The sequence below is a fragment of the Tenrec ecaudatus genome, chromosome 3 (genome assembly GCF_050624435.1).
Source record: "Tenrec ecaudatus isolate mTenEca1 chromosome 3, mTenEca1.hap1, whole genome shotgun sequence".
Classification (NCBI taxonomy): Eukaryota; Metazoa; Chordata; class Mammalia; order Afrosoricida; family Tenrecidae; genus Tenrec; species Tenrec ecaudatus.
In genome coordinates this window covers 151,226,993-151,235,985 of record NC_134532.1, presented here as the reverse complement: position 1 = coordinate 151,235,985, position 8,993 = coordinate 151,226,993, and the positions used below count along the sequence as shown (strand labels likewise).

Sequence of the window (8,993 nt, the reverse complement as noted above, 5' to 3'; positions counted from 1 at the left end):
TCATGACCAGTGGTGTGAGTGGTGATACTGGGAGGGTAGAGGGAGGGTGTGTTGGAAAGGGCGATCCGATTACAAGGATCTACATCTGACCTCCTCCCTGGGGAACGGACAACAGAAATTTGGGTGAAGGGAGACGTCGGACAGGGAAAGATATGACAAAATAGTAATGTATAAATTATCAAGTGGCCCTTTTGGTCCTGGTGGCTGCGGTGGAGCCAGCGGCGCCCACCCTCCAGACCCTCTCGTGTTCATTCCAGCTGCCCGCCCGCGCCGCTGCCCGCTCCAGCACCATGACAGACCAAGCTAGCTCCTTCGCTAAGGACTTGATGCCGCCACCACCTCCAAGACAGCCGTGGCCCCGATCGAGCGGGTCAAGCTGCTTCTGCAGGTGCAGCACGCCAGCAAGCAGATCGCGGCGGACCAGCAGTACAAGGGCATCGTCGACTGCATCGTGCGCATCCCCCAAGAGCAGGGCGTGCTGTCCTTCGGGCGCGGGAACCTGGCGAACGTCATCCGCTACTTCCCCACGCAGGCGCTCAACTTCGCCTTCAAGGACAAGTACAAGCAGGTCTTCCTGGGCGGCGTCGACAAGCACTCGCAGTTCTGGCGCTACTTTGCCGGCAACCTGGCCTCGGGCGGGGCGGCGGGTGCCACCTCCCTGTGCTTCGTCTACCCGCTGGACTTTGCCCGCACGCGCCTGGCCGCCGACGTCGGCAAGTCGGGCACGGAGCGCGAGTTCTGGGGCCTGGGCGACTGCCTGGTCAAGATCAGAAAGTCCGACGGCATCCGCGGCCTCTACCAGGGCTTCAACGTGTCAGTCCAGGGCATCATCATCTACCGCGCCGCCTACTTCGGCTTCTAAGACACCGCTAAAGGCATGCTGCCTGACCCCAAGAACATGCACATCGTGGTCAGCTGGATGATCGCCCAGACGGTGACCGCCGTGGCCGGCGGCGTGATCTCCTACCCCATTCGACACGGTGCGCATGATGATGCAGTCCGGCAGGAAAGGAGCGGACATCATGTACACGGGGAGCCTGCACTGCTGGCGGAAGATCTTCCAGGACGAGGGCGGAAAGGCCTTCTTCAAGGGTGCCTGGTCCAACGTGCTGCGCGGCATGGGCGCAGCCTTCTTGCTGGTCCTCTACCATGAGCTCAAGAAGGTCCTCTAGGCCCCGCCCACCGCGGCCGGTCCCCGCCCACTGCTTGCCCGCCCCGCCCCTCCGTCAGTCTCCGACCAATCATGTCCATGTGGCGTGGCTGCGGGGCTGCCCCTAACCAATACCGGCTCCCCGCCTGCCCACCTCCAGTATTTATTTCAGAATCATGTCTCCCTGGCAGCTGCCAGCGTAGCCAGCCCCTCCTGTAGCCAGGGCGTCTGTCCGTCTGCGCCCCTGCTGTCCTTGCGGGACATTAAATCCATGACGCAGCCAAAAAATTTTTTTTCAAGTGTTAATGAGGGAGGGAGGAGTAGGGCGATAGGAGAAAAAAATGAGGCCCTGATGCCAGGGACTTAAGTGGAGAGCAAATGTTGTGAGAATGATGATGGCAATGAATGCACAAATGTGCTTTACACAATTTATATATGCATGGATTGTGATAAGAGTTATATGAGCCCCTAATAACATGATTAAAACCCCCCAGAAAATTTCGAATAAAAAAACACTTTTACTTATAGGCAATACAAAGTTTATAATTATCAAATAAATAAAATATTTTTTGAATAAGGCAGAATTTAAGTACAAATTATATTTTAAAAAGTACTTCCAGATTGGAGTAGTCCCCTCACTCTTTTCTCTAAGTTCTCATGACATTGCTCAGACCTTTGCTGTAGACAGCACAGTTAGACAGTGATGTGCTGTAGACAGCACAGTTAGACAGCACAGTTAGACAGCGATGTGTCTTTTCTGTACACATTTATTTATTTATAATCATTTTATTTGGGGCTCATACAACTCTTATTACAATCCATACACCCATCCATTGTGTCAAGCACATTTGTACATTTGCTGCCCTCATCATTCTCAGAACATTTTCTTTCTACTTGACCCCTCGATCATCTCATTTTCCCCTCCCTCTCCTGCCCTCCCACCCTCATGAACCCTCGATAATTTATAAATTATTATCATTTTTTCATGTTTTACACTGATCAGTGTCTCCCTTCACCTATTTTCCTGTTGTCCATACCCCCTGATGGGGTTTATATGTAGATCATGGTGATCGGTTCCCCTTTCCTCCCTCCACCTTCCCCTTTCCTTTCTGGTATTGCTACTCTCATTAATGGTCCTGAGGGGGTTATCTGTTATGGATTCCCTATGTTATTTAGGCTAAAATTTAATGTTTTATCATTTAATCACTCAATTAAAATTTTGTTTTTAATCTTATCTCTACCCATGTACATGCTCTGGTCTAGCCGGATTTGTAAGGTAGAATTGGGATAATGATAGTGGGGGGAGGGATGGGAAGAAGAGAGGAAGCACTTAAGAACGAGAAAGTTGTATGTTTCATCAATCATTGCTACACTGCACCCTCACTGGCTCATCTCCTCTCTGAGATCCTTCTGAAAAGGGATGTCTAATTGTCTGCAGATGGGCTTTGGGTCTCTACTCCGAACTCCCATTGATACCACTGTTTGTTCTAGGCCTTTAATACATGACACCTGATCCCATCTATACCTCATGATCACACAGGCTGGTGTGCTTTTCCTATGTGGGCTTTGCTGCTTCTGAGCTAGATGGCCACTTGTTTAACCTTCAACGCTTGATGAGCCCAGATGCTATATCTTTTGATAGCTGGGCACCATCAGCTTTCTTCACCACATTTGTTTATGCACTCATTTTGAAGGATGACATTTTTTTTGAATTGCCAGGCTTTTCTTCTGAGGTACTGCTGAGTGAACCTGAACTTCCAACCTTTCAATTAGCAGTCAATCATGCTGACCAATTGTATCAGCTTCACTGTGAGGGAACCTCATTTATGAGCTTATGAAAATCCCACTCCTCATGTCCTAGCTCAGTTTACACTCTATCCAAAGGGCTATCTCTTGTCCATTTGCAGGTCTATGGGGGGAGATATAGCTGTGTTATGGTCTGTCTGTGATGAAGGCAACATACTCTGAGAAGAGGTCTTCCAAGGTCTATGTGGACAGGTACTTCAATGAAGGAGTATCTGAGTCATGGCCTAGGTGAGAGAGGAAGGAGACTTGTTCGTTGGAGCCCTTTCTGTGTGTACTCTTTATCTTTCAGGGCAAGGCAGAATGAGAGGCAGTCAGAGGGGCCCTTTTAGAACATGGATTTTAGAAAAAGGTCACGTAGTTCTCTGTCATATATGAGTCTCCTCTCTCTTGGGTCTAAAGTCAGTACTGCAAAAACAAATAAATAAACAAATAAAGTCAGTACTGTCCCAAATAACCTTGTCATCTGTCCATTTTTCCATTTCTACACACGTGCCATAGACTGTTCATTCTTCCCCTGACTGAGCTTCCTGCCCTTTTGCCCTCAACAGTCTCCTGTCCAGAGTAACCTTTCTGAAAAACAAACCAGATCCTATCACGGAGCTAATAAAATCATGCAACAACTCACTGCTTTCTGAATAAACAGCAACTTCTTCCTGTTTCTCAGAAGACATGCAAAATATAAGACATCAAATTTTCCTCTAATTCATATATGCTCTCCACTCCCACTCTCATGATCCCAGTTCTACCTTAGAAATCTGGCTAGACCGGAGGAGGTACACTAGTACAGATAGGAACTAGAAACAATGGGAATCCAGGGAAGATGAGCCCTTCAGGACCAGTGGTGAGAATGGGGATACCGGGAGGGTGGAAAGAAGGTGAGGTGCAAAGGGGGAACCGATTATAAGGATCTACACATAACCTCTTCGCTGGGGGATGGACAAGAGAAACATGGGTTAAGGGAGACGTCGGACAGCATAATACATGACAAAGTAACAGTAATTTATAAATTATCAAGGGTACATGAGGGACAGGGAGAATGAGGAGCTGATACCAAGGATGATCAAATATTTTGAGAATGGAGAGCAAATATTTTGAGAATGATGAGGGCAATGAATGTGCAAATGTGCTTGACACAATTGATGTATGTATGGATTGTGATGAGGTGTATGAGCCCACAAAAATGATTTAAAAATATACCGTGTACTCCTTGACTAAGGCATATCCATGTGTTGTTCACTCTATTTATTATTTTTAATTTTCTTGTTCATTACTTGTGCTCAATTACAGCTGAGCTCAAAGGGCCTGTCTCTAGGACAGCCCTCGGAGGCTCTCAGGCACATGGTGTTACTAAGTAAGAGCCATTTAACACAGGGACATCAATTGCATCATGAAATTTTCAAATTGTCTAATGACTTGCTTGGACAATCATCTTACATTATTTCTCCACAGACATTTTACAGTTTTCTAAAATATTCAATCTTTCTTTAGGTCCTGTTGTATTCCTCATCCTCAGTTTTGTCTAGAATCCTAAATAATGGCAAATTCTTCCATCTATTTCTGTCTGTCAAACTGCTTTTCTTTTCCCCCTAACACTCCTGCAGGAAGTTCCACCATCTTTCGATTGGAGCCCAGCTCTTGGCTTTTGGGGTTTTGGGCTTGGAATGAAACATTTAGAGGTTTCCTGTCCTCTTTCTCCCTTGCCTTCCCTTAGTCCTCTTTTATTCACCTCATTTGTGTGGGCCAAGTTCTCTTACAATAACAATGAACCCAGAACTTGCATACTTGAAATTTAAAAAAATCATTTTTTGGGGGGTTCATACAATTCTTATCACAATCCATCCATCCATCCAAGCACATTTGTACATTTGTTGCCATCATCATTCTCAAAACATTTGCCTTATACTTGAACCCTTAATATAGGCTGCTCATTTTCCTCCTCCCTCCCCATTCACCCCTACCTCATGAACCCTTAATAATTAATAACTTATTATTATTTTGTCATATGTTACAATGGCCGACGTCTCCCCCCGCCCTCTTTGTTCATCGCCCAGGGAGGAGGCTATAGGTTGATTCCTGTAATCAGTTCCCCCTTTCTACCCCACATTCCCTCCACCCTCCAGGCATCGCCACTCTCACCACTGGTCCTGGAGTCATTTGTCCTGAACCCAGAACTTGCATATTTGAAATTTCACAAGCTGCTGCTCTTGCATAAATAAAAAGAAGGTGGGGCTCATACATTTTATTCAGGCAGGAACGTTTCCTTGACCTTAGAGCTCCTGCTCTGCTACTTCTCTATTGTCACCGGGCTACTTTGCATTTCACAGGCAGAATAACAGAACACTGTTTTATGTGTACATTTGACCTCTTTGCCTTACTGCCATGTGAGCTCTTTGAAGTCAGAGACTGTGTCATGTTAATTGTTCATATTCTCAGAGGCAAGTAAAGGCTTACCACTTAGTGAGAGCGCACTAAATTTTAAGCATGAGTGAGCAATAAGGTGATGTTACTTAAAATAAACATGGAATGTACTTTTTTGGGGTTGTACCATGTCACTAAGAATGCTGTTCTTAAATAAATATTTGTGTTTGTTAATACAAGGGTAATGTTTGCTTCTGGAAACCAACATTTCCTGTTGTGTAATTTTTCCATGTTTTAAGGTAACTACCGAGAGAAATTTGGACTCATCAATACAGTCATTTGTTTAGGCACTACATGTTGAGATGATAATTTACACAATTCTAATTTATCAGTCAATACGAGGATATCTTAAAAAGCTTGTGGAAAGTGGAAGTAAAAGATAATGGAATTTCCACAAAATTTTTGAAGTTCTTTTGTATCTAGGGTAAATCTAGAAATTAAAATACAATTGCAATGGTAATTATATAGCTTATCTAAAAATTTAAGATTCACAATCATGAATCTGAAGGAGTTTTTGAAAGTCAATGCTGTTATCAATACCATGCTTTTACTGATATTGGCTCTTTGTGTTATTTGAACACGTAGTTTTTGCAACAGTTTGTTATTAAATGAACCATATTTACAATTAGCACCTTCAAATCTGTAAGTGTAATTCTAATTAAAGAATGTTATTGTTTTCACTGCTGTAAAATGAAAAACTACTTTTCTATAAGTTAAGAGGTTATATAGTCAATATTTGAGAATAATTTTGAAAACATTTCCTTTTGAAAGGTTGTTTTAACTACTTCAAGATGCTTTCCCTTAAAAAGCTTAGGCTAATTACTTATTGGATATCTTTCATAAAGGTTGTGACTTTCTTTGAAAAAAATCATTTCTTGATAGTAGGCTGTCCATAACTGCTTTAAACACAGAATTCCATGCTGAGTTGAGTGGGAAACTGAGGGAGTTTTAGTTCCGTTCTGATACAAGAAGAATGTAAAACAGCTAATAAATTAAAAGCCTTAGAAGACATAAAAGAGAATAATTATTTACTCTTTAATCAAAGTATTCTAAGTTTGATTCACTTAAGTTTCCATATAGGAGTATTTTAGCCTTCCATACTGTGTCATTGTATTGCTGTTGTTGTTGTTAGGGGCTGTTGAGTTGCTTCAGACTCACGATGACCCTTAAACCCAACAGAAGGAGACAATGCCCAGGCGGGCGCCATCCTCACAATTGTGGTTAATTTTGAGCCCATTGTTGCAGCCACTGTATCAAGTTAGCGTATCAAGGGCCTTCCTCTTTGTGCTGCCCTCTGCTTTCCCCAGAACGATGTCTTCCCGGGGACTGGTCCCTCCTGACAGCATGTCCAAAGTACGTGCGACGGAGTCTCACCATCTTTCATCCTTTTATAGGACGGTAAAAAACTAAATTTCATAAGCTTAAGTTAAAATTTATTTTGTTTCAGGTCATATGAATGCCTTGTATTCCATATGGACAAAAAGCAGTGCAAATCGAACACTACTAATCTCTCTATAGGCATGCGTTCCGTTTGAATTCCTTCTGAAGATTTTGATCTGACAGAAGTTACCATGGAGTATTTCAAGTTACATATTTACAGATTCTGTTTTATGTTGGTTTATGTTAGAGTTGGATAAGCCTGGATTTTAGGTATTACCCACTTTTCTTCTTGGATTAGAACATTTGAGAATTCAATATAGAAAACTATAAATTTGTTTAGAAAATTGAAAGAACACTCTTTCTTTAAAACATTATGTGAATTCGATGCAGAGCAATGCCTAGCGATGTATCGTGGAACTCTGGGACGAAGATACTTTCAGATTTGGAGCTTGAATCTTTAGTTGGATATTAATTCCTACCAGTGAGGCCCCTTTCTCTTTCCCTAATATTGTATTTGGTCTGCTTCCGCATAAGGTCCGAAGTTAAAAAACATTGGTCACTCTGCTGTAGAAAGATGAGGTTTTCTACTTTTGTGAAGAGTTATAGTGTCTCTGTGAGTTAGAATCAATTTGATGGCCGTGAATAAGAGGGCTGTTACATTAGGAGCATGGAAACCCTTAATATTCAGTGCACTAAATTCAACTTGGTCTGTTTTGCATGGACTTACATGGATATCTGTATCTATCTATAACTGCATAGTTTGTATTCAATAGATGCACCCATCTTCATTACATATAGGCAAATTAATTCTTTTAAAATCAAAGCTTTAAAATTTATTGGCATAAAAAGGTTTGTGGAATTCCGTTTTTATTTGTTAAAGCTCAATTGTATAGTTATTTCCATTTTTTGTTCCTCATATTTCATATCTGTGCCTGTATGAGGAATGTGCGCACACAAAGATAAGATTTTTTTTGTTCTTCAATGCTGATAACTGATCCCTTTAGCACCTCATGATCACACAGCCTGGTGTGCTTATTCCATGTGGACTTTGTCCCTTCCGAGCTAGATGGCCGCTTGTTTATCTTCAAGGCTTTGAGACCCCAGATGCTATATCTTTTGTTAGCCAGGTACCATCAGCTTTCTTCACCACTTGCTTGTTCACCCGTTTTGTCTTTATGAATTGTTTTGGGAAGGTGAGTATCATGAAATGCCAGTTTAATAGAACAAAATATTCTTGCATTGAAGGAGTCGTGTTTCCAAAATTTGATGAATTGGATGAAAGCATTCCTTTTTGGTTTCTCATATATCTCAATATGATATTGTAGTGCCTAATAGGTGGAGAGACAAATATTATCATTTTAATTTATTAAATGAAAATATATGCTGGAATATACGTATGACTGAGTTGGTGAATTAGTAATACAATTATGTTCTATGTTGAGGATTGCAGGTTTACTTTGGCTTTCCACAGAGACTCATATCCAGGAACAGGCTAGAGCTAGCCACTGGCACTTTTTAGGAGGTTAAAAGAAAAGTTGATAGATTTTATCTAAGAATTATGTTCTTTATTTGGAAATTTAGATGAATTATTTTTATTCTTTTCCAACAGAGGTTAAAAAAGGATTTACTAAATGGAAATAATTCCAAAGGCAGTATTTTTAAATTTTTTATATCTGTGGCCTGAAAGACCACCTTTAAGCCACCTAAAAATATTTTATTTTCTTGGGCTATTCATTAAGTGAAATGACTGATTTAGTACTAATTATCCTCATGGGCATTGAAGAAACTCAATATTCCCATTTGTGATCAGTGGTTCTTCATCAATAGAGCAAATGAAGGGTAATCCTTTAGGGTAGATCAGATTCTTTGGTGAGAAACATAGGAAAGGACATTGTAAAAATTTATATTAATTATCCTTGATTGACTTTAAAAAATCATCCTTTTGGGGGTCATACAACTCTTATGACAATCCATGCATCAATTGTATATATGTTGCCCTGATTCTTTTCTAGACGTTGTATGGCTTTTAATCATGCTGCTATTACATTTTTCATTGGCACTTAATTCACATAACATACAATTCATTAGCTCTCTCATTTAGAAGGATCGTGCAACCATCGGCACAATCAATTTTAGACATTTTCTCCTTTTTTACAGTTGTGGTTGTTAGTTCCCCATTTCCTCTCAAGCTGTCTTGACACATTTCTAGGTAAGTACTATAGAGATACCATCTCTATAG

At 41.6% G+C, this 8,993-nt stretch overlaps 1 pseudogene; it reads left to right on the top strand.

Moving 5' to 3' along the window:
* Positions 1-290: 290 nt before the first annotated feature.
* Positions 291-1,172, top strand: LOC142443621 (ADP/ATP translocase 3 pseudogene; annotated as a pseudogene).
* The last annotated feature ends 7,821 nt before the right edge of the window (positions 1,173-8,993 follow it).